Source organism: Chiloscyllium punctatum, chromosome 17 (assembly GCF_047496795.1).
Source record: "Chiloscyllium punctatum isolate Juve2018m chromosome 17, sChiPun1.3, whole genome shotgun sequence".
Classification (NCBI taxonomy): domain Eukaryota; kingdom Metazoa; phylum Chordata; class Chondrichthyes; order Orectolobiformes; family Hemiscylliidae; genus Chiloscyllium; species Chiloscyllium punctatum.
Genome location: NC_092755.1, coordinates 27,436,459 through 27,459,911, shown reverse-complemented (window position 1 = coordinate 27,459,911; position 23,453 = coordinate 27,436,459). Strand labels below are relative to the sequence as shown.

Sequence of the window (23,453 nt, the reverse complement as noted above, 5' to 3'; positions counted from 1 at the left end):
GATGGAGAGGGTGAGTTACTTTTCTTCACTCTTCAACTCCACAGCATGGAGGTACAGACATGAAACCGCTAGAGATGGAGTTCTTGAATTGGGAACCAGCGAAACTGAAGGAACTCGGCAAAAGTGAGGACTGCAGATGCTTGAAACCTGATTTTAGATCAGAAAATGCTGGAAAAGCACAGCAGCATCCGAGGAGCAGGAAAGTCGATGTTTCTGTTGGCAGTCTTTCTGCGTTCCGCAAACAATTTTCGTTTTTCTCTCAGATTTCCAGCAACTGCAGCTAGTTGTATTATGTTAACATTCATAATGTTTTGGACAAAACCAATGACCTGCTAGCATCGGAAAATCGGCAGAAGTACTGGAACACCATTATGTTAGCTGAACAATACAACCATTCCATGAGCGGGAATACGATCCGGGACACGGTGCTGAGAGTATCGAATCCTCACAAGTAAATAACAAGACAAGGCGATAGATACTATCGTATTTGGTGTAAATACAACACCCTTTATGAACATTTTCGTTGCAGATTATTTTCAACTTGTCTTCGTAGATTTACAAAGTGGGAAAAGGCCATTCCGCCTGTGTGCATCGCGGCTAATCAGAGGGCCATCTATTCCAGTCGCAGTTTCCAACTTTGGCCCAAAGTCTCGTGTGTTCTAATGTTCCCAGGGGAAATGTCAATGACTTTATCCTGTGTTCTTAAATGGCACAATAATGGGGCAAATGTATGACACTTCCACAACGACTTGTAACTGTTTTGAGGAACTCATGCTCATTTTCACCCACAAAGGGAGAGACACAGAAAGATACCCCCAAAGGGACAGAGGGCTCCGTTGTGGTGAGCTGGAATGTGAAATGGACAATAGGACAAATGCAAGTTTTAAATGTGGAAGCACAGAAGGGACGGCCCGGCAGGACATCACAGGGGAGCGTCAACATGGGGTACGGTTAAAGTCAGACATCCCTCTCGAGCCAGGTAGGACTCGAACCTACGATCTTCTGATCCGAAGTCAGACACGTTATCCATTATGCCACTGGCGCAACAGACCCGCTCACCGACGGAAGAATGTCGATATAAAATGGACTTTCACGGAATCAGAATTAAAAAGGTGAACAAGCAGCGAAGATAATCACCAACACTGCTTCACTTCGAAGTTTCCAATTTGTGAAGCAGTGCCTTTCACTGGCAAAGGAGAAACATTTGTCCTCAGCTGCCTGCTTCAGGGTCGCCTCCTTCTCTGCTGGAAGTTTCCATCGTTTTATTCACAGTCCCGACGCGATTTCATGATCCACTCCAGTGAAAACGTGTCATGGTGTCGTCTAAGCAAGACCCTGCCGAAACTCAGCGAGAGACATCTGGTCATTTCGAGCTCAGGATGTGGAATTAGACGAGCTGCGTGACACCTTTTATTGGCGCCGCCACTTCACTGCAAATTCGCGGCTCAAAACGAGCCGTTGTTAGCATCAGCTTGATTTGTACTTTCCTGCAGTGCATTTGCGAAACAACATCAGATAGATCCCATCCGGCCCAGCTGACTTATCTATTTTCACACTCTGCAGTATTTCTAATATCTCTTCCTTGTGAACCTCAATCTCTTCTAGTCTAGACGCATGTATCTCTGTATCTTCCTCGCCAACATTTTCATTATCTATAGCGAACTCTGTCGAAAAATATTTATTTAGTGCTTCCTCTATCTCCACTGACTCCACACACGACTTCCCACTATTATCCTTGATTGTCCCAAATTTAACTCTCGTCATTCTTTTATTGCTGACATACCTATGGAAAGCCTTAGCATTAACCCTGATCCTATTAACCCTGATCCTATCTGCCAACAACTTCTCATGTCTTCTCCTGGCTCTTCTCAGCTCTCTTTTTAGGTCTTTCCTGATATCGTTGAAAGCCTCGAGCGCTCTAACTGAGTTTTCACGTTTTGTCCTCACATAAGACTTCTTGTTCTTCTTGACCAGGGTTTCCACTTCCTAAGTAAACCACGGCTCACGCGTTCTATATCTTCCTCCCTGCCTGACAGGTACATACTTATCTAGGACACACAGGAGCTTTTCCTTGAATAAGCTCCACATTTTTAATGTGCTCACCCCCTACAGTTTCCTACCCCACTCTGCGCTTCCTAAATCTTACCTCATTGCATCGTGATTTCCCTTCCACCAGCTGAAACTCTTGCTCCGTGGAGTACACCTATCCCTTTCCATCACGAAAGTAAACCTGAGAGAATTGTGATCGCTGTCTCCACAGTGCTCACCGACTTCCAAATCTAAAACCTGGCCAGGCTCGTTACCCAGTACTACATCGAAAGTGGCTTCTTCCCTTGAAGGCATGTCTACATACTGTGTCAGGAAGCACTCCCGCACACACTGGACCAAAACTGACCCATCTATAGTACTCGTACTGTCGTGATCCCAGTCAATATTTGGATATTGTCTTGAGTGTTCCTGAGTTTTTCATTGTCCCAGAGTCCAGATGAAGTTTGTATTCCTCACGTACGGGAGCGAGAATTCTTTCCATGTCTCAGTCAGATCAGTTCTTGTGCCGAGAACATCAGAGTCAATGTCCCTTCCTCTACTCGGACTGACAATTTACACTTCTTCATTCTCCTCTGATTCCATTTCCCAAAGTGTTTCTCAAGATTTCTAAAACTGGAGTCTAAATTATATGGTTTGCTTCCTAAACATTTTTCCAACTGCCAACTGACAATATTTTCACAGTATCTCTTCAAAATCCTCTGGCTTGCACCATGTCCAGGGATGAGAAGTCCCGTTTGGTGTAGAGAGTTCCAAGGCTGGTGAGTTTCACTTTGGAACAAAGATGGTTAAATGGCAATTTCCTGCGGTTGTTTGCAATGATGGGAGAGGGAGCGGTGGGGAAAGAGCACTCTGACGAGCAGGAGGAAGTGTTGCTACTGACCAGAGTCAGAGAACAGAGGGTAGGGATTAAAGGAATCTAATGAAAAGCAGCATTTCTGCTCAGGGCGTTCAATAACAACCACAGAAACCCGATGTGTCGAGCAGTGTATCTGGAAAGAGAAACAGAGATAATGTTTTAAATGTGGAGCATTTCTGATGAAGAACTCGAGTTTCCCCAAGTACAATCAAATTACGGGCCTGGTATGTAAAGCAGACCTTCTGACCTTTGAATTGTTCCAGCAGGAAAGCATTCATAACGGAGTCAGCAGGATTCGAACCGATATGGGGAAACCCCAATGGATTTTTAATCCATTATCTCAACTACTCGGTCATGACTACCGACAGCACAGTGCGGTTGAGCATTGACCAAATCAGCCGTGATCTCATTGAAAGCTGCCGCTGACTTGATGAGTGAAATGCTTCCATCTCCTTTCATACCTTTGCTGTCATTTGTAAGGTGCGAGACACCAATGTAAAAGAAGAAAAGCACAAAGTTAGGAAAAGTCATTTGCAGCCAAATTGAGTCAAAATTATTTATTGAAAGGAAAATCACACTTGGCAATTTGCTAGATCTCTTTGCGAACATGACCAGCACAGGTAATCAAGGGGACTATTGATCTGAGTATTCTTGGACATGAAACAAACAAAGGTTAATGACATATTCATTTCTTTTTCTGGCGAAAGAACTGGTCTTTCCAGATGTTCACAATGACAGAGATTTTTGCCAATTAAAGAAGGCAAGTATGTCCCATCTCACATTGACACCATCGTTAGCGCTGCTGTTCCACAATGCCACAGAGTCAGGGTCAATTCCCGCCTCAAGCAACTGAATGTGTGGAGTTTGCACATTCTCTCCGTGCGCTTGCTCTGGTTTTGTCCCACACTCCAAAAATGTACCGGTTAGTTGAAATGGCCGTGCTAAATTGACGGGGTTAAAGGAGAGGAATGTATTTGGGCTCGGGCGGGTCAGTGTGGAGTTGATGGGCCGAAGGGCCTGTTTGCACATTGTAAGTATTCTAATCTACAGTAGTCAATGATCAAGGTACGGCGCACGTTGTTCGATGGGGCATATATGACTTTTCGATTGTTTTTCTTCAAAGTTTCTTTACAATTCAAACGGGAGAGGAAGAAGGTAAATGAATGTCTCCCATAATTCTTCCCTTCTTTTATCATTCACAGGCGGTATTTTTTCCTGTACTTTTTTTTTACACTGTGGTTACTGTTAGTGTTCGTGTCAGCCACAGTGGCTGGTTTCCTCTTTCCTCAATGTTCCTCATCTCTACCCAATCACACTTTCCTTCCTTATCTCCTGAATCAAACTAATCTCTAACCATTGCATAATTGCCACGGAAACTGGGCTTTTCACACGCCTGTGTATGTCAGTTCTCAATATTAATTGATTGTTTACTGTGTTGCAGTTGCGCACGAGAAGAGGAAAACAAAATAGAGGCCGGTGGTCCTGGGTTTCAAACGCACGTAATTGCAGCTAAAACGCACATTACCGCACACAATGCGATCACGGAAGCATGCACCGAACCGTCAGGAAGCACACGATAAGTACAATGCTGGATGTCATGTCAGGAACAGGACTAGAAACACAACAGAAATACGTCTCTTGGGTACTATTTTGGACGTATGTCTCAATGAACTTTCGTGTTTTACATATGTTCCATCGGGAGTTACCTCACACAAGGAAGTAACTAGTGCTGCAGACGGTCGAGTTCCAAGTCCCGGAGTCAGAGACACTCAGTGCCCTGTGTGCACCTACAAGGAACAGCTGTGAATGGGGTTTACAGGGTAACTGAACTGCATGACTGCAGCTCGATGGTCGTCTCTCTGCTTCTCCTCTATAGTTTTCTGTGCAGTCCCTGCGTGCAATTTATTCAACTACGTTTGTGCGGCACAAGATGGGCATTGGTCACTTGTCTCTGAGAGAGGCTGTTGGTTTATGTGTTGTCATAATTCTGAGTGTAAGGAGGAATCTGGCTGTCAGTTCCCAGAAGCATACTTTAATAAATGGAAGCGTGCTTTTTAACTTGCCGCGTGGCATATACTCATTGCAAAGTTCGTGCACTGCGAATCACGTTGCGGGACAATCCAATTTTGGCAAAGAATTTGTGTGGCAGTCACGAGTTGCCACGACCAGCTATCCCTAGTAGCAATACGGACAAATGGCAAGAACTACAAATTCGATTAGAGCAACACAAGTTTAATGTGACAGGGCAAACAGAAGGCAGCCAGAAGATTTCTGGGTGTAGGGCAATCACCCAAGGTACCTTTTCATATGAAAGTCTGTGCATCAGTAGAATCTGGGAGCAAAGTAGTCTATGTTGCTTATTCATATTCCTGACAACTTGCGTTGTTTCCCGTTTACTCTGAATGTGAATAGACATAGTTATTTCACCGTTATTTCGAAAGAAGATCCTGCATTGAATCTGTTCGCCGTTTTTTGATGTTGTGGCGAAAAGGTGGGCAATCGCGATGTGAAACGTTGCTATACTTTCATTTCCTTCATTCCTGTCCTGGTGAGGGAGAAAGGTGATTGGCTCTCTCGATCAGATGGGGGCACCGGCACATTGATGGCCTAATTGAATCACGGATATAATTGGAAATGTTCACTTTTAATGGTTCGTTGTGGTGTTTTGTTTTATGATACCTGAGCACTTTCTGGGACTTGGCAATACACTAAATCTCCAGTAGGTTTGGAATTGCCTCGCTTTTATTTGAGCGAGCAGTTCATGTCAGAGACGACTCACAGTGCCTCAGAGACAGCATTTAAGCTTCGGTGTGTCTGATCATGGTACTGCCTTTTCAGTTTTGATTCTGTTCCACGTTAAGAGCTTTCAGTTTTTGGATTCGCTGGAGAGCAAAGTGGGTAATGCGATATGTGAGGTATTTTTCTTCAGCCAAAATCTTTGATGGCGAACTTGGGAAAGTGTCAAGAAGAATGGCCATTGGCAGCAAATATCCGGAAAACCTTCATCTCTGGATTGGTTGGGCTCATCCACCCTCCAAACAAAATAGCCAAACTCGCTGGCTGTGTAACAAACAACATGCGGTTTTTTGCACATGGTGTATTCAAACTGTTGCCGGTGGCTGGAGCATCTCAGACTCGTCGAGCATGGGAACAAATCCCGCGATCCAACTTGCCCTTGGTGATTAGATAACCGAAATTAATCCATACATTTCTGCCAATATTTGTGCCTTATCTCTCCGAGGTCTTCCTTTCTATACACCCATTCAGATGCCTTTGAAATATTGTGAGTGCACCAGACTCTGCCACTAAATGTGGCAATTCATTCCACACACGCAAAAGTTCTTTGTGAAAAACATGTGTCCCTCACATCCCTTTTAAATTTTTCCTCTCTCACATGAAGCGTTTGCTACGTAGATTTGAACTCGCGTGTCTTGTGAAGAAGTGCTCCCTGACTATTTACTCTGTCTGTCTTCCTCATGATTTTATAAGCTTCTGTGTGGCCATCTCTAAGCACTGAAGCTCCTGGGAAACTGACGAAGCCTATTCAGTTTCGTTCTCATGTCCAAGCAGTGCAAACCTTGCAAATCCTTGTAAAGGTTTTCTAAACTTACACTTGCAAGAGGTGTGTCCAGCTGCAGCACTTGTTTGACGGCGTGGCCACTCTGGAGCTGCGGGTGGACTCACTGTGGAGCATCAGCAATTCTGGAGAGTTATGTTGCCTCCCAGGTGCTCAGGCCAGGGATGTCGCCCATCGGCTGAAGAGCATTCGAAAAGGGGATACAGGCATACAGGCACCAACGAAAAAAAAAACGAGATGAGGACCTGCAGGGAGAATTCAAGGAGCTAGGAGAGAAATTAAAGAGGAGGACCTCAAAGGTAGTAATCTCGGAATTACTGCCGGTGCCATGTGACTGCCAGCGTAGAAATGAATAAGAAAACGGCATGGTGAATACGTGAGTTGAGGAATGGTGCTGCAGGACGGGTTTCAGATTTGTTGGATTTTGTGACCAGTTATGGGGAATGTGGAACTATAAGAAAATTGACGATCTACATTTGAACCAGACGGGAACGTATGTCCTTTCGGGAGTTTTTGCTACTGCTGGTGGGGAGGTTTTATAATAAGGTCGCAGGGGGCTGGGAACCACAAGAGAAAACAAGTCCACAATGAGGTGGAGGGCATGGTTGGCAACCAAATGTTCTAGGATATAGATGCTTCAGACGGGACAGGTAGGGAAGTAAAAGGGGAAGGAGTTGCATTGCTGGTCATGAATGATATCATGGCTGTGCGAAAGGAGGACACCATGTAGGGCTTGGGTCGTGAGACACTATGGATGGAGCAGTGAAATAAGAAGGGTGAGGTTAGATTTTTGGGGCTGTATTACAGAGAGCGTGAAGTGTAAGAAAAAAATATTTATACAGATCATGGAAAGACGTAGAGGCAATAATTCAGTGTTGATTGGAGATTTCCGTTTTCCCAACATTGACCGGGATACTCTTAGCATCAGAGGTCTGGATGGGATACCATTTGTAAGAAACCTCCAGGTGAGTTTTCTGGAGCGGTATATCAATAGTCCGACGACGGAATAGGCCATATTGGAACTGATATTGGGGAATAAGCCAGGGCTGGTGATAGCAGTTGCCGTGGGTGATTTCTTTGGGAAGTGTCCAATATTCTGTAAGTTTTAGAATACTCATTGACAAAGATGAGAGTGGTCCTGAGGAAAGAGTGCGAAACTGGGCCAAAGCTAAATATATCAAAATTATGCAGGAGGTCGGAAATGTGGATTGGACACAACTATTTGTAGGAAAGTCCACAGTTCATATGTGTCAGGCTTTCAAATACAGGTTAAATATAGTGCAAGATAGGCATGCCCCGTTGAAGGCAAAGGATTTGAGAGGCAATATTCGTGAACTGTTGATGACAGGACAATTGTACTACTCGCCAAGAGGAAAAGGGAAGCATACATTATGCCTCGGCAGCTAACAACATAATGGTCCCTGTAGAAACATGAGAAGAGTAGGACAAGTCTTAATCGAGGAATCAAGGGTGTTAAACGGGGTCATAAAACAACTTCACGCTAGCACAATTAAGGAGAATCCTAAAGCCTATTATTCATATATAAGAAGCAAGCGGGTAACCAGAGAAAGGATTGGGACACTAAAGGAAAATTAAGGAAGGCTGTATGTCAAATCTGAGAGAGTGGGTATGATTCTGAATGATTATTTTGCATCAGTGTTCACTGAGGAGAGGAACATGATGAATGTTGAGTCTAGAGGAAGACATTTGATTAATCTGGATCATGTTGACATAAGTAGGGAAGCTGTGTTGGGCAGGCTAGGAGTAATTAATGTGGACAAATCCCCAGGAACTGATGGGATCTATTCCTGGTTCCTGAGTGATGTGAGAGAGGAAATAGCTGGGGCCCTGACAGATATCTTCGTGGCATCCTTCAGCACAGGTGAGGTTCTGGCCGACTGGAACGTTGCTCATATTGTCCCCTGTAAAAGGAGGATAGTAGGGATATTCCGGATAACTACAGAACAATGGGCCTAACATCATTGTTGGGAAAGTTGCTGGAGAAGGTACTGAGGGATAGGATCTATTCATATTTAGAAAATAATGTGCATATCAGTGAGAGGCATAGAGTTTTTTGGGGAAGTGCCCAAGTTGATAGATGAAGGAAAGGCTGTTGATGTCATATACATGCACTACAGTAAGGAGTTAGATAAGGTTCCCCATGGTAACCAAATATAGAACGTAAAGTAACATGGTGTGCAGGGTGTTCTAGACAGGTGGATAAAGAATTAGTTGAGCAATAGGAGACAGAGAGTGGCAGTTGAATGCAGTTTCTGGAAATGGAGAAAGATGACCAGTAGTGCTCCATAGGGGTCAGTGTTGTGGTCACTGTTGTTTGTGATATAGTTAAATGATCTAGAAGAGAGCACAGTTGCAATGATCAAAAAGTTTGCAGATGACACGAAGATTTCTGGACTAGCATAAATTATAAGTGACTATTAAAGAATACAGGAGGATGTAGATATACTGGAAAGTTGGGCGGAAAAGTGGCAGCTGGAGTTCAAAACAGACAAATGTGAGGTGACGCATTTCGGTCAGTCTAATTCTAGATGGGGTTATACAATGAACGGAAGAGCTTTGGGGGAAAAAAAGTTGTTGGACAGAGAGATCTGTGAGTGCAGGTCCATTATACACTGAAGGTTGCTCCACAGGTGGATAGAGTGGTCAAGTTCATTGGATGGGGTATTGAATAAAATGGCTGGCAAGTCATGTTAAAATTGAACAATACATTGGTCTGGCCACACTTAGAATACTGTGTTAATTTGTGGTCGCCACATTACCAAAAGGATGTGGACGCTTTGGAGAGGGCGTGTAAAAGGTTTAAGCGGATGTTGCCTCATATGAATGGTGCAATCCAGGAAGAGAGGTTGATTAGGTTAGGTTTGTTTTCATTAGAAAAAAGGAAAGTTTGAGGGAGACCTTATTGAGGATTACAAAATCATGAAGGGTACAGACAGGGGAGATAGAGAAAAGTTTTATTTCCCAGGTTGAAGGATTAAATATCGACAGGTCACGCTTTCAAGGTGAGACGTGAAAAGTTTAAGAGGGATACACGCGGAAACTACCTGACACAGCGAGTGGTGGGTGTCTGGAACGCGTTCCCAGCAGAGACGGGAGAGGTGATCACGGTAGATACATTTAAAAGGCGTCTGGACAGATGCATGAGTAGGTGCGGAGCAGAGGGATAGAGATGGTTAGGAATTGGGTGACAGGTTTAAACAATAGATTTAGATCGGCTCAGGCTTGAATGGATGAAGGGCCTGTTCCTTGTCTGTACATTTTTGTTGGTCTTTCTTCTTAAATTACGCCAATTTCATTACAAGATTTGCGAGGTCTAAGTGTCTGAAGTGAATCCATGCTGAAACACTAGTCATAACAAATCTGAGTGTTGGCTTTTGTGTGGTAGTGTGGTCAAGCCGTCTAATGTGCTGGATTTTAAGCTTCAGTTTCTATCGAATCGTGGCTTCAAATCCCAGTATTTTCAGTGGGCAACTGTGTGGAGATGTATGTGAGAGAACTGCGCATGTGTGGATGCCTTTTAATTTGAGTGTTTGCAGCTCCTCAGTGGGCTGACCCTCTCGGTGATAAAATCAGCGACCGTCTCTGAAAACAACGCAAGTTCCTGCTGTCCGACAGATCCTCATATCCCGTCGATAACTTTGCTTTTGGATATCTGTGTTGCCACTTTCTATATCTCAAATGCTCAGCGCAGTTGGCTGAAATGTTGGTGGTTCGAGCCCAACCAGGGAATAAGCCTCAAATATTTCAGCACAAGCATTTACCCCGACCATGTATTGACATTGTAACCAGGAAAACTCATCCATGATTCACCCCAAGTCCGCAGGGAGTGAGACGTTTACGCGCAGCAGAATACGACATCACTTTCTCCAAGCTCCCGATGCCAACAGAAAGCGGCCACTGCAGCTTCAGTCAGCGACTTTCTGCCAACCCATGGGAACCAACTCGTGGAAACTCCTTCCTTAGTAACAGCTCTTTCCGTGTGAAAGGAGCAAAACTTTCACTTTAAATTGGAAAGGGCTTCAGGACATTGGAACTTTGCTCCAGTTCTTGGAACGTGTTATAAATAAAACTCCTGACTTGAAAATAGGAAGTGGTAAAGGTTTTAGGTAGAAAGAACAAAGAAAGTGTTGATTCAGACGACTCTGTTTCGTCAGCAGATGGGAAATGCCCAAAACTGTAAACGGAAATGATTGGGTTTCCTTAGGTAATTTCCCGACTGATTTACTGTCTGCCACAGAGATTGGAAATCACATCAGCGACATAAAGGTGAGGATAAAAATGTGAAGATATTAAGGTTGAATCTTAAATCCCGGGACAAGTGCGGAATAGATTGTAATGCTTTGAAGGAATAACTGAAGTGAAAGGTGTGAATGATATTTTTGTGATTAGGAGGAATGAACTGGATCCTAACAAATTGCTGATGAATTATGCTCGCAATGTAATAGCAAACTAATCCACAGCGCACCGTGCTTGGTTAGCTCTGTCGGTGCAGTGTGAGATGCTTAATCTGAGGCTGGTGGGTGGAAGCCTCACAATGGACGCTTTCACTGCTTAATACAATTCCGGCTCTTCGTTCCACGTGCAGTATTGCAACCCTTCGCAGGGGAATGTTCTTGCTGCTTTCATTGACACATCTGTCCGCCTGCTTTTGATCACACGTCGGTTTCTGAGTGAACACTGTTGCATTTTACTGGAGGCGCCAGAGTCAACTTTATCAGTGCAGCCGAAAATACAATGAATGATGTCCGTTTGAAAACGTGAGGTTCCAAACCAACCGTGCACCACCCAAAGTGTTCAAACGCACAGAAAGCGAATGGCCACTTGCGAAGGGTCTGACAGAGACGGATCAATGTCACATGGGTCCTGAACCAATTTTCAGTGATTCAGATTGTTCTGATGGAAACCGAAGGGTACTCTCCCTCAACGTTTTGCAATTGTTCTTCTTGTGTTTAACGTAATGAACAGTATATTGTCAGTAATGAGAGTGGAGGTGCGGCAGGATCGTGAGGTTTCAGTGTGGGACATAGACACAGTAAGTCAAATATCTCCAGAGCACGGGAGAGCTGTTTGGTCCAGGATCACTGCCATCTTCTGTTTCTAAACCAACAAATGAAATTACTGGAAACTCTCAGCAGGTCTGGGAGCATCTTGGAAATATAAATCGATTTAAGACTTCGGGACTAGTGGCACTTCTTTTCCATGTCAATCTCGACCTGCTTTTGCACACTCTTCATTTTTATTGAATGTCTCCTGACTTCCAACTTTATATTCAGCTTCTCTTTTATTACTTCCTCTCCAACCATTTTCCCAGTCTCCAATTTTGTATCAGAACTGTTCCATCTTTCACATTGCCCAGGACTTCGAACTGAACAAATAACTCTGTTTCTCGTTCCTTAGATAGCAGATGGCCAATGACTGAAAGGCAGCGTGTTTCCGAAAACTCATCCATGATTCACCCCGAGTTCACATGGAGCAAGACGGTTACACGCAGCAGAATACGACACCATGTCCTCCAATTCCCCCGATGCCAACTGAAAGCGGCCACTGCAGCTTCAATCAGGGCTTCCTGCCAAACCCTGGGACTCAGCTCGTGGAAACTCTTTTCTCATTAACTGCTCTACCCGTGGGAAAGGAACAAAACTTCCATTTTAAATTGGAAACGGCTTCAGGAGATTGGAAGGTTGTTCCTGTTCTTGGAACGTGTTATAAACAAAACTCATGTCTTGAAAATAAGAAGTGGTAAACGTTTTAGGCAGGGAGAACAAAGAAAGTGTTGATCGTGAGGACTCTGTCTCATCAGCAGATGGGAAATACCCAATACTGTAAACAGAAATGATTGGGTTTCCTAAGGTAATTTTCCGACTGATTTACTGTCGGGCAGAGTGACTGGAAATCACTTCATATGAAAATATTCGGGTTGAATCTTAAATGCCTGGACAAGTGTTAAATAGATTGTAATGTTTTGAAGAAATAACAAAAGTGAAAGATGTGAATTATATTCTTTGTGATTGGGAGGAATGAGCTGGATCTTTGTAAATTGCTGTGCCAGGTGAATTGTGCTCAGAATGAAATAGCAAACTAATTCGTCGTGTGCCAAGCCTGGATATCTCAGTTCGGTGAAATGTGAGGTTTTTAGTCAGAGAGTCGTGCGACCAAGCTCCATAATAGTCGTTTTCACTGTTTAATAGAGTACCAGCTTTTCGTTCCACATGCAGAATTGCAAACTAACGCTGGTGGAGCGTTCTTGTTGCTTTCTTTGACACATATATCCTCCTGCTTTGATCACATGTCGGTTTCTGAGTGAAAACTGTCTGCACTTTACTGGAAACGCTAGAGACAACTTTGTCAGTGCAGCTGAAAATACTATGAATGATGCCCATTTTAAAACTGAGATTTAACTACATCCGTGCACCAACCAAAGTGTTCAAAGACATAGAACGCGAATGGCCATTTGTTAGTGGCCTGACAGAGACGGCTTAATGTCTCATGGGTCCTGAACAACAATTAACTGATTCAGAATGTGCTGATGGAACGGAACGGAGCTCTCCCTCAACGTTTTGCAATTGTTCTTGTTGTGTGCTCATGTAAGTTTATGTAATGAACAGAGTATTGCCAGTAACGAGGGTGGGGGTGGGGAAGGATTCTGACGTTTCAGTGTGCGACAAACGTGATCTGATCGAACGGGTAAGTCAAATATTCCTAGAACATGGGAGAGCTGATTGGTCCAGGATCACTCCCAGCTTCTGTTTCAGAATCAACAAATGAAATTGCTGGAAAGTCTCAGCAGGTCCGGTCGCATCTTGAAAATGAAAACCGAATGAGATTTCGGGACTGGTGACACTTCTTTTTCCATCTCCATGTCCCTCTGCCTTTCTACAAACTTCCTTTTTATTGAATATGTCCTGACTTCAAACTTTATATTCAGCTTCACATTTATTGCTTCCTCTCCAAACATTTTCCCAGTCTCTAAAATTGTATCATGCTTGTTCCATCTCTCACTTAGCCCAGGACTTCCAACTGAACAAATAACTCTGTTTCTATTTCCTTAGATGGCAGATGGCCAGAGATTGGGAGACATAGGAGGACAGTTAGCGCTTTCAGAATATCTAGTCTGCTCCGCCATTCGATCTTGGCTAATATCGTTCTTAACCCCATTCTCCAGTCGTCTCCCTGAGCACTTAATCCCCGGTTTTAGGATTCAGTCTTTTTCCCAGAGTGGGTCCTAATCTGTCCCATAACCCTCCACATGTGTTGGCAGCTGTTACACCGTGTCTACGTGTCATCAATCTCAGTGTCAGTGATTCTCGGCAAACACGAACTGTTCTGAGCAGCTCGATCGGGTCTCTGGCCCCACTGTGTTCCTGCGGGGGAGCAGTAATCATCTTCATCTCCTATGGAAAGGATCGGCTCCTAAAAAAAAAACTGACAGAAAGAAAGATAGGCTTGTGTGTCAAGATATGTGGAGGTAATTGCTTTCTGACCTGGTCTGTAAACCTTACTGTGTATATCCCCGCACATTCTAGCTGTTGTGGTGAAAGGGAATACAAGTCCAATTAATTGCCATCTATGCTTTTATTCGATATGTATTCTTCCTTGTTCTGAATATGCAGGGATGTTTCCAGGACTGGATGGTCACCATTTCTAAGAGTGCATGCCGCGGGCCCTGATCTTTTCTGGAGAGTAGCAGTATCAGTTTGTGCGAAAGTGGCCCAGTACAAAGCTTAGAAGAAATATTGTTGTTCCCTCTTTACGGACGACAGTCTTTCATATCATGATCGATGGGGCTTTATTGCATACTCATCAGCAAGCCTTGTTTTGAATTTACTCGCCCAATACTACTGTAGCGGTGGAAAGAATATAATTCCGAATACCTGCTGCGTGAATTTCATTTTCAAATTTCTATTCGCCGTGGTCCTTCATATGTGGCGATGTTTATATCACTGCTGGCCATCCTGTTTAAGAATGCAGATACATAGTTTCCTTTGCCTTGGCGCTGCAGGGAAAATTGTCTGCGCCTTTTCAGCCAATATTTCCTGGATATTTCAACATGGTATTCTTTATTTTTTCATTCATGTCCTCTTTAAGGACACAGTTACCGGGCACTGATCCTTTCTGTAACAACAGTACCGCATTTGCTTTACATGCAAAGGTGTCCCGGATCAGTAACAAGGAGAGCATTTATTTCCTTCTGTCACAGGGAACACTGGATTCATGATGTTAGTCTCTGTCAAATGCATCCGAAAATGTGCTCTGAAAGCTTCATATGAACGCTGTCTGGCGTTTCTCAACGTGTGTCAACCAAAATCAGAAATCCTCAATCATAGTTTGGAGCAGTTCACATATTCGAGTTTCGAAGCAGCAGACACGGATACAGTTCATTCACGATGAAATGATTTACAGGCACAGATGAACTATCGACTCTTGTTCTCATACTGTTACTAATATTACCGTGTCGCCTGAAGTCTAAGACATGTTGTAACTGAAAATGAGGAAATCACAGACAGGCTGCCAAATGACAGTATGTATTTTATTTTCTTGTTCTCACAGAGTTCCAGGAAAGTATGACAGCGAGGGAGAGGAATGCAAGTCAAGTGCAGCTCTGGTGAAACACCTTCTGTCTGATTCAGTCATCAACAAGAAACGTGAGTGTGACTAAAGCGGGAAACCTTTTCACAATCGAACAAAGAGCAATCACGAACAGTGACCACCTCTTTGACATCTCAGATCGCCTTTGACCTTCCCTGAATATGTATAGGAACTAATTTTTACACACCTCAAAGTGAGAACTGTTTGATTTACCGACAATAAGTGAGTCACATGTCCTTGAATCCCACATAGGTTTCCAACTCAGCTTGCAACCAGGTGGCAGTTGCTCATGGCTCTGCTGGATAATGCACTATTATGGAGATATAAAATGAAAGTTGGAACTCTTATTGGCTCTGGGTTTCGAATACTCTTGCTACGTGTTCTGCCATTTTCGGATTCCAGTGCTAAACCAGTTTTTCATGTCATCTGAGCAGCAGGAGAGTCGGCGTTTCTGGCAGGAGCAGAATTCATCATCTCCAGTAATCACTTTATCTGAGGAGAGAAAACGAGCAAAGTTTCACACAGCGACTAATCAGAGTTGCATTCCGTTTCAACATGGCAGCAGATATGGGCTAGCAAATTCAAAGCCATATTTGCTGATGAGAACAAGCACGACCGCTCAGATAGAGCAATTCCTCCCCACCGCTTATTCTGCAGAACTGGTACAGTTGCAGTGAGTCTGCTGCAGGGTATCATCAGGTACATGATCTTGGGTTTCCAGTTTTGGCCGATGTGCTCGCGTGGCTGAGCAACCTGAGACTCTGATTTCAGATTCCACTTCTTAAGAAGGCTAATGTTTGTATCCCTGCGTGACCACGTGTGCTAATGGATTAAGCTGGCAACGTTTTGCAGGGATGAGTTTTGTTAAATTTGAACAGAAAAAGTAGTCATTTCTTCGAACCCGGCTGTGGTGTGGCACAGCAGAAAACAACCAACATGTCAGTGCCATGGTTTCCCCTTCTGCTGTAGTTGTCATGTTCCCCTCCAGCTCGAAAGGCCACCAGCATAATATGCGACTCAAAAACAGGCTGCGCCAAACTTTCATATTCCAGACAATTTGCATTTTTCACAGTTTCTCTGAAAGTGAATGGAGATATTTATTTCTCTGTTGATGTGAAATTAGGTTCTACATTGAATCTGCTCGCAGTTTTCTGTTGTTGTTGCGAAAAGGAGGGAAATTGCGAGAAGAAACTTGGTTACTTATCCCTAATTTCCTTAATTGCTGTCCTGATGAGAGAGGCTGGTGATTGGTCCTCTCGATCCGGTGGAAACTTCAGCCCAATTGTTAACCTCATCTAATCGAGACTGTAATTGGTAATCTTCACTTTTCATGGTTCATTGTTAGTCAGTTCTGATTCATGTTACTTGAGCACTTTCCTAGAAATATTGGTGCCCTAAGGCGCCAGTATGTTGAAAGCACCATTTGGAATTGCCAAGCTGCAATTTGTGTGAGCAGCTCATGACCCAGACGACTCGCTCTGCCTCACAGACAGCATTCATGAGTCCGTGTGTCTGAAAATATGTTCTCTTTGTCAGTTCTGCTTCTGTTCATGTGTTGTCAGTTTTTGGTTTCGCTGGTGACACACACACAGACAAAGACCCACATGCACACATATATTTTGTGTGGTGAATTTGTTTGGTACTTTCAGAGTTACATTGCACTTTGCTCAGAAACCACATACATTTATGTAGAACTCTGAGTTCAAAAACTGCATGAAATTATGTAAAACTCTGTTATCTCACTTATTGGATTGGAATCAATCTAAACATCAGGTCATAGACAGAGAACTCAGGGGGCTAACACCTTCAACATATTGTCTAACTATTACCATTGTTAACAGCTAACACGAGAATGCAACGTTTTTAGAAAAGGGTTTTGTGATTTACACATAGAATACAGTGATAGTTTCACTTCTTTCAACAGATGAAAGGCTTAACAGGCAATCAATTCTTCAATGTATAATTTCAGTTACATCACACTGCAAATCTTTGCTATAAATTCTGTGTTAGAATCGAGCCCTCCACAAACACCTGATGAAAGAGCATCGGTCCGAAAGCTAGTGTGGTTCCAATTAAACCTGTTGGACTATAACCAGGTATTGTGTGATTTTTGACTTGGTACACCCCAGTCCAACACCGGCATCTCCGAATCACAACTTATTCCCGACAGCTTGCAAGTGTTCCCTTAGAAACTGCAGCTTTTGGAAACGTATTACTGGGACAAAGTCATTGCTCAATGTGATGGGATGCACCGTCAATCCCTAATTACTCGTGAGATTGAGATTTTGAGTTACTCCGCAGAACCCTGGATGTCCTCAGTAGCGGGGTACAGGCATGATGCCATGAGGCAAGGATTTAGAAGTAGTGACATTGAAGGAACAGCGAGATATTGTCAACTGGGAAACGTGAGAACCTTGGATGGGTAATTGCGGTGATAGCTTTCGCTTGTATTTGCTGCCATTGTCCTTCCAGACAGATGCTGATCGATCACTGAATTGTTCTGGCAGGATCCGTATGTGTGTTCTGGGTGCAACCAGGACTTTGTTTTCATTCGGATAATTCATAAGAAGAGAATTAAATCTCCATTTCCTGACTGGGAATGAAAGCCTGTTCTGGGCAATGCAAACTCAGACTCGTATGCAGGGATATCCATTGATACTGCAGTAGCCTTTGGGACCTGTACAAACTCTAGTGCCTGCTCTTCACGTCATAATCGTCTTCGTCAGCAGTGTTTCTCTCTCCAAGTTTCCAAGTCGGTTCATATTATCAACTTTGGTTTCAATGTGAAGAAGGCAATGCTGTGATAATCTGATGTTGTTCAGCAGATATACTGCAGCAAGTTAAGTAAAGACTGATGCTAACACGAGCTCGTTTTGAGCTGCGCTGATCTGTTGGCAGCAAGAAAGGTAACGTTCAACTCGCCTCATTCCGGATGACGGGCTCGAAATGAGCAGTGGTTTCTCGCTGAATTAGTTCAGGCTCTGGAATATAAAAAACTTCAAGTATGAAAGCACAGTGAAAGGAAATGTTTCACAGAGTGGGACATTCCAAGTGAAACAGTGACGGTGATTATGTTTGCTGATTTTTCACTTTGTGAATGCTGTTTCCCTGATGTGGACGTTTACATTACCTATATGCAAACTGTCACAGCCAGACATGGTCTTTGGGTCAGTGACGGAATTGGTAACACGCCTGACGTCGAATTAGGGGATTGTCGGTTTGCAGCGTGCTAGTCCATTCCTGTTGTCTGTCGGGAACGGAAGGGTTTGGGTTTTCGAATTCACAGTTTCTTTCATCCACTTCAAATTCTAGCTCAGAGCAACGTCTCTCATTGTCTGTAGAACTGGCTTTGGTTTAACCAAAAGCTGCCTTTTAGCGGGTGAACTTGCATGTTGGATCGGACATCAGAAGTGAAGCACAAGGAGCTGGTCAAATCCTGAGAACTCTGCCACTCTAGGGGAATGTGTCTGTGTGTCTGTGTGTCTCTTTCTGTGGGAGACACAACGTGGGTGATAACACAGTGTGACTATGTCAAACTTTAATCCCATTGTTGTGACATTGTTGTGTCATTGTTGTGTCATCTCAGTTCAAAGCGAGAACCTCACTGGAAACATCAGAACACATAAGGTTATGGACCAAAGCTGGAAACTGGGAATAGAATAGATGAATGTCTTTAAACTAGACTGCACCAAATGGCCAAATGGGATTTTCCATTCTGCAAAACTTGAAGACGAGTAGAAACCAATCTGCAGTGAAACTGATCAGAAATTAAATGGAAAATCCATTTCATTGAGAATAAGTGCAAGAGCGTCTGTCTTCATTCCGTGTAATCTCGTAGTTAGGATTTGGAACTCTAACCGCAATAGTGTTGGTTCTATTCTCGGAGAGGGAATGCATGTTTTATTGTGCAAATATATCGTGGTACCAGTATTTCTTACCACTGGTCCGAACCTGATAATGCTTGGTTTTGTGCCAGGTTATCAAAAATCAAAAAGATACAGGTTTTGGAAATATGAACTAAAAACGAGAATTGATAGAGAAACACGCTTCAACTGGCAACATCTGTGGAGAGAAACAGGTTTTTTTCCCTTAAGATGGACAGGAAACAGGTTTGTTATAGATTTCTAGATTATACTGTTGGGAAAATGATAATCTTACCTGTCGAATCAGGATATTTATCAAAATCACTCTTGAGCTTACAAACATCCAATTTACAATCTTAAAAGGACTTAATCAGCTGTCATGCTACTTTCATTTTCCAGAGCTGGTGGAAGGCTATGTTTTAATGGCTACATTTCCTTTGCCTTTCTGTTATTGAGCAGTCACGCCGAATGGAGAATTTTTTCTTTCAGTGTCTGCCTCAATATGTGTCTTTGTTTTTTCTATATTTGTCTCTGTATCCTCCTGGGCCTTTTTCACATTCTCCGACTCTCTGTCTGACCATATCCCTCATTTCCCATTTCTGCTCTTGAAAAGCCTGACATTCAGAGACAGGTTGAGATTCGAACTGCTGAGAGGCTTTCTGACGCCTGGCTGGAGTCGGTCGAAGTAGTCTCACATTCTCTGGATAATGCGTCTGTCACTTCGACCTGAGGCAAGGAGACATTTCTTCCTCAAGATCTAAAGACTCTTTCGAAGTTAAAGTTGAATTCCTTATCCAACAGAAAAAGAAAGTAATTACATGATAGCTGAAGAAGAACAACGATGCATTTACTGTTGGTGTAAAACGAATAAATGGTGACAGCAGAGAACGAGGGTGATCATGTCGTGGTGTCACTGCCATTACCACAACATTTCCCAGGAATGCTGCAGTGTCTCCTGCCTCACCACTTAATTTCCACAAAACTGGGAATGAAGGAATGAGAATAAGAGGATGAGAAGCAGAAGTGCTTGTGGAACTGCGGGAAGAATCTCCAGGTTAAAATAGTAGTTAAAAAGAGCAACCTACACTACTGGATTTAAACCAGGAAAATGAAGCCGGAACGTGAAATCAGAATGTACAGCAATTCAAACAGGACACTGAGTTTCTCGATCAGCAACACAATACTTGCGAGAAATAACGAGCTTTCAATACAATGAGCAGGCACCAGTGTGATGGGAGCTGCTTTCACCAGCTAAGCCATGGCGCCACGTTCAAAGCCAGATTGCTCATCCATATGTGCAATGCCTGAACCACTTGATCACAGGAATTCGAAAACACGTTTTCTGTATTAATGTTGCTCAGTATGAATGGCAATCAAACTCTGCTTGTGCAAGAACAGACGTTTCAATGCTGAGCATGCCCCACTAAAAAGGCACAGAAAAAGACAGTATCCTCTTGCATTGGCATCTAACAGATATTTTCGTCTGTTTAAACTGACAGAATAAAGAGGATGCACTCATCTCCTCTCGTGTCCCATTAACCACGTTAATACACACGCAGGGATTTTCAAACCAAGATGAACACGCTCATTGTTGTGAATTGACAGCAGTGGTGTGTGAGTCATTGTGAACATTGAGCAAAAAAATGCTGAACCAATAGCACTGACACTGAGCCTTGCACCATCAGCTCCACACTCACATCTTGTGTCATGTCTCCTAGGCATCAGTGCATTTGACTTTAATTATTCTACCCTGCACCTCTCCTCAATTTATTCCCGACCGCTTGCAGTGTCGAATTAGAACATGCAATTATGAGAAATGCATTTCTGGGACACCTTTTCTCTTTCAATGAGGTAAGATTCACTGCCCATCCCTAATTATCCCTAAGATTAGGGGACGAGTTACTTTTGTTAACTCCAAATCCTTAGTATGGAGGAACTGACAAGAAACCGCTAGAGATGGTGTTCCTGGATTGCGGAGAGCAGACCGACCCCAAACTGCTAACGAATCTCACCAAGGGAAGAGCACATGGACCCCACTCTGTCAATGTAACTCAACCGGGGACAGAAGTCTGACATCACACGATCAATGTAACTCAACGAGGAAATTATGGCCTGACCACACTCTGTTAATGTAACTCACCCAGGGAAGAGTAGACTGACGCCACTCTGTCAATGTTAGTCATCCAGAGAAGAGCAGACTGACCCAACACTTTATATGTAACTCACCCAGCAAATGGCAGACTGACACCACTCAGAAAAGAGCAGGCTGTACCCATTCTGTCTCTGTCACTCATCCAGGAAAGAGCAGGCTGATCTGATTCTGTCAATGAAACACAAGCAGGGAGACGAGCCTGACCCCACTCTGCAAAAGTAACTCACTCAGAGAAGAGAAGACTTATTCCATTCTGTCTATGTGAATCATCCAGTGAAGACAGTAATGAAACTATCCTTGCTGTTAAACTCAGACAGAGAGGAGCAGACTCGCACGATTCTGAGAAAGTAACACGCCCGTGGAGGAGCAGACTGACACCACTCTCTTAACGTAGCTCACCCAGGGAAGAACAGACTGAGTGCACTCTGTAATATTACTCACTCAGAAAGGAGCAGACTGACCCCATTCTGTTAATATGACTCTCCCAGGGAAGAGTAGATGAAGCCCAATCTGTCAATGTGACTCAACCAGGGAAGAGCACTCTGACCTTACGCAATCACTTTAACACAACTAGGAAATTGCAGACTGACGCCCCTCTGTCAATGCAACTCACCCAGGGAAGAGCAGACTGATCCCACAATGTCCAAATAACTCACTCTGTGAAAAGCAGACTGACGCCACTCTGTCCATGTAACTCGAACAGGAAAGAGTAGACTGATGCCACTCTCTCAATGTAACTCACTGAGGGAAGAGCAAACTGACGCCACTCAGTCAGTGTTACTCACCGAGGGAAGGGCAGACTGACCCCACATTCTCAGAGTAAGTCAGCAGACTGATCCCACACGGTCAATATAAGTCATTCACTGAAGAGCTGTCTGACCGCACTCTATAAATGTAATTCACTCAGGGAAGAGCAGACTGATCCCATTCTGTCTAAGGCACTAACCCAATGAATGAACACTAACCCCACTCTACCAATTTTACTCGCCAGAGAAGAGCAGACGGAAGCCAGACTGTCAACATAAATTATTGAGGGAAGAGAATACTGACCCCGCTCTTTCTGTTTCGCTCAGGCAGGGAAGAGCAGTCTGTCACCACTCTGTGAAAGAAATTCGCCCAGGGAAGGGCAGACTGACCCTACTGTATCTGCGTGACTGACACAGGTAAGAGCAACTAATCCAACTCTGTCAATGTCTCTCCCTCGGGGAAGAATACCCTGACCCCTCTCTGTCCATGTAGCTCACCCAGGAAACAGCAGACTAACCCCACTCTGTCTATTTAAGTTCACTAAAATCCTCTGAAGTACGTCCTATCCAGACACTCTCCACATCCCTGTCTCTGTAACCATGTGCGTTCAATGGCGAATCCAAATAACCTGCAAATGTTTAGAATGTGGCAGCAAACCAGAGCTACCACACAGTAGTTGGGAGAATGTGCAAACTTCCATCAGGCAGTCACCTAAGCCCGGAATGGAAACCAAACCCGACAGCAGTCGTGATTATAAAATGGCAGAACAGAAACCCAGCAAAAAGAATTGCGTCCCTGTGTGTTGTAACGATTCTGAGGATTAATGAAGCCCCCCCCTCATTGGAGTTAATCTCCATTTTCATCACTGCCAACCTTCTTCAAAGCAAAACACGCACTTGCTTTTTTCAGACTTCTGATATCCCGCTTTCATCCCGCTTTTTACCTCATCATATTTCTGACGTTACAAACTACGTCATAACAGGTTGGCAACTGCAGAATGAGCTTTGTTCCGTTCTCCACTGATGTTGAGAGTAGTAATATAGCATATTCGAGTAGGACTTGATGCGCTTGCGGGTGGTGTATTCGCGGCATTATGGCTTCTTTTTTTCGTTTTCGGTCTACTATTTCGAGTTCATTGCGCAGACTTCTGAAGAAGACTTTTTGGAGTCGAAATGGTAATTGTGTTTTCTCTCAGAAGACAGACGCAGCTTTATTTCTATTCTCTTATAAATTGATCTTCTTCTGATCTTTGCAAGTGAAATAGGGTGCATTACTATTGTCCGTTTTTAGTTTCAAAATCAATAGAACATGAAGCAGACAATATCAAAGAACATAAAGTTCTGAGTTGTTAAGATAATTTTTGCAGCAATGGTGGACATGAAGGTCAAATTAAGATAACGGTTCAAGAACATTTAGTCTGAAAGTGGTATGTGACTTTAGTTCCAAATATATGTTTCCGTTCTTCCAGTACATATTTTTGACTCCCAGAAATCATTGATTGTTTTCTGTATTCACTTTGTTTCGCGATATCTGTCTTCTGGTCGACCAGGGACTACTTGAATTTGCGTCTGCATTGAATAAGATTTCGCTCTTTCTTTCGAG

General features: G+C 43.6%; 1 non-coding gene across 1 annotated transcript; it reads right to left on the bottom strand.

Annotated features, from left to right (window-relative positions):
* Window positions 1-971: 971 nt before the first annotated feature.
* Window positions 972-1,044, bottom strand: trnar-ucg (transfer RNA arginine (anticodon UCG)). Its single transcript has one exon. It is a non-coding gene; the product is annotated as a tRNA-Arg (tRNA).
* Between the last annotated feature and the right edge of the window lie 22,409 nt (window positions 1,045-23,453).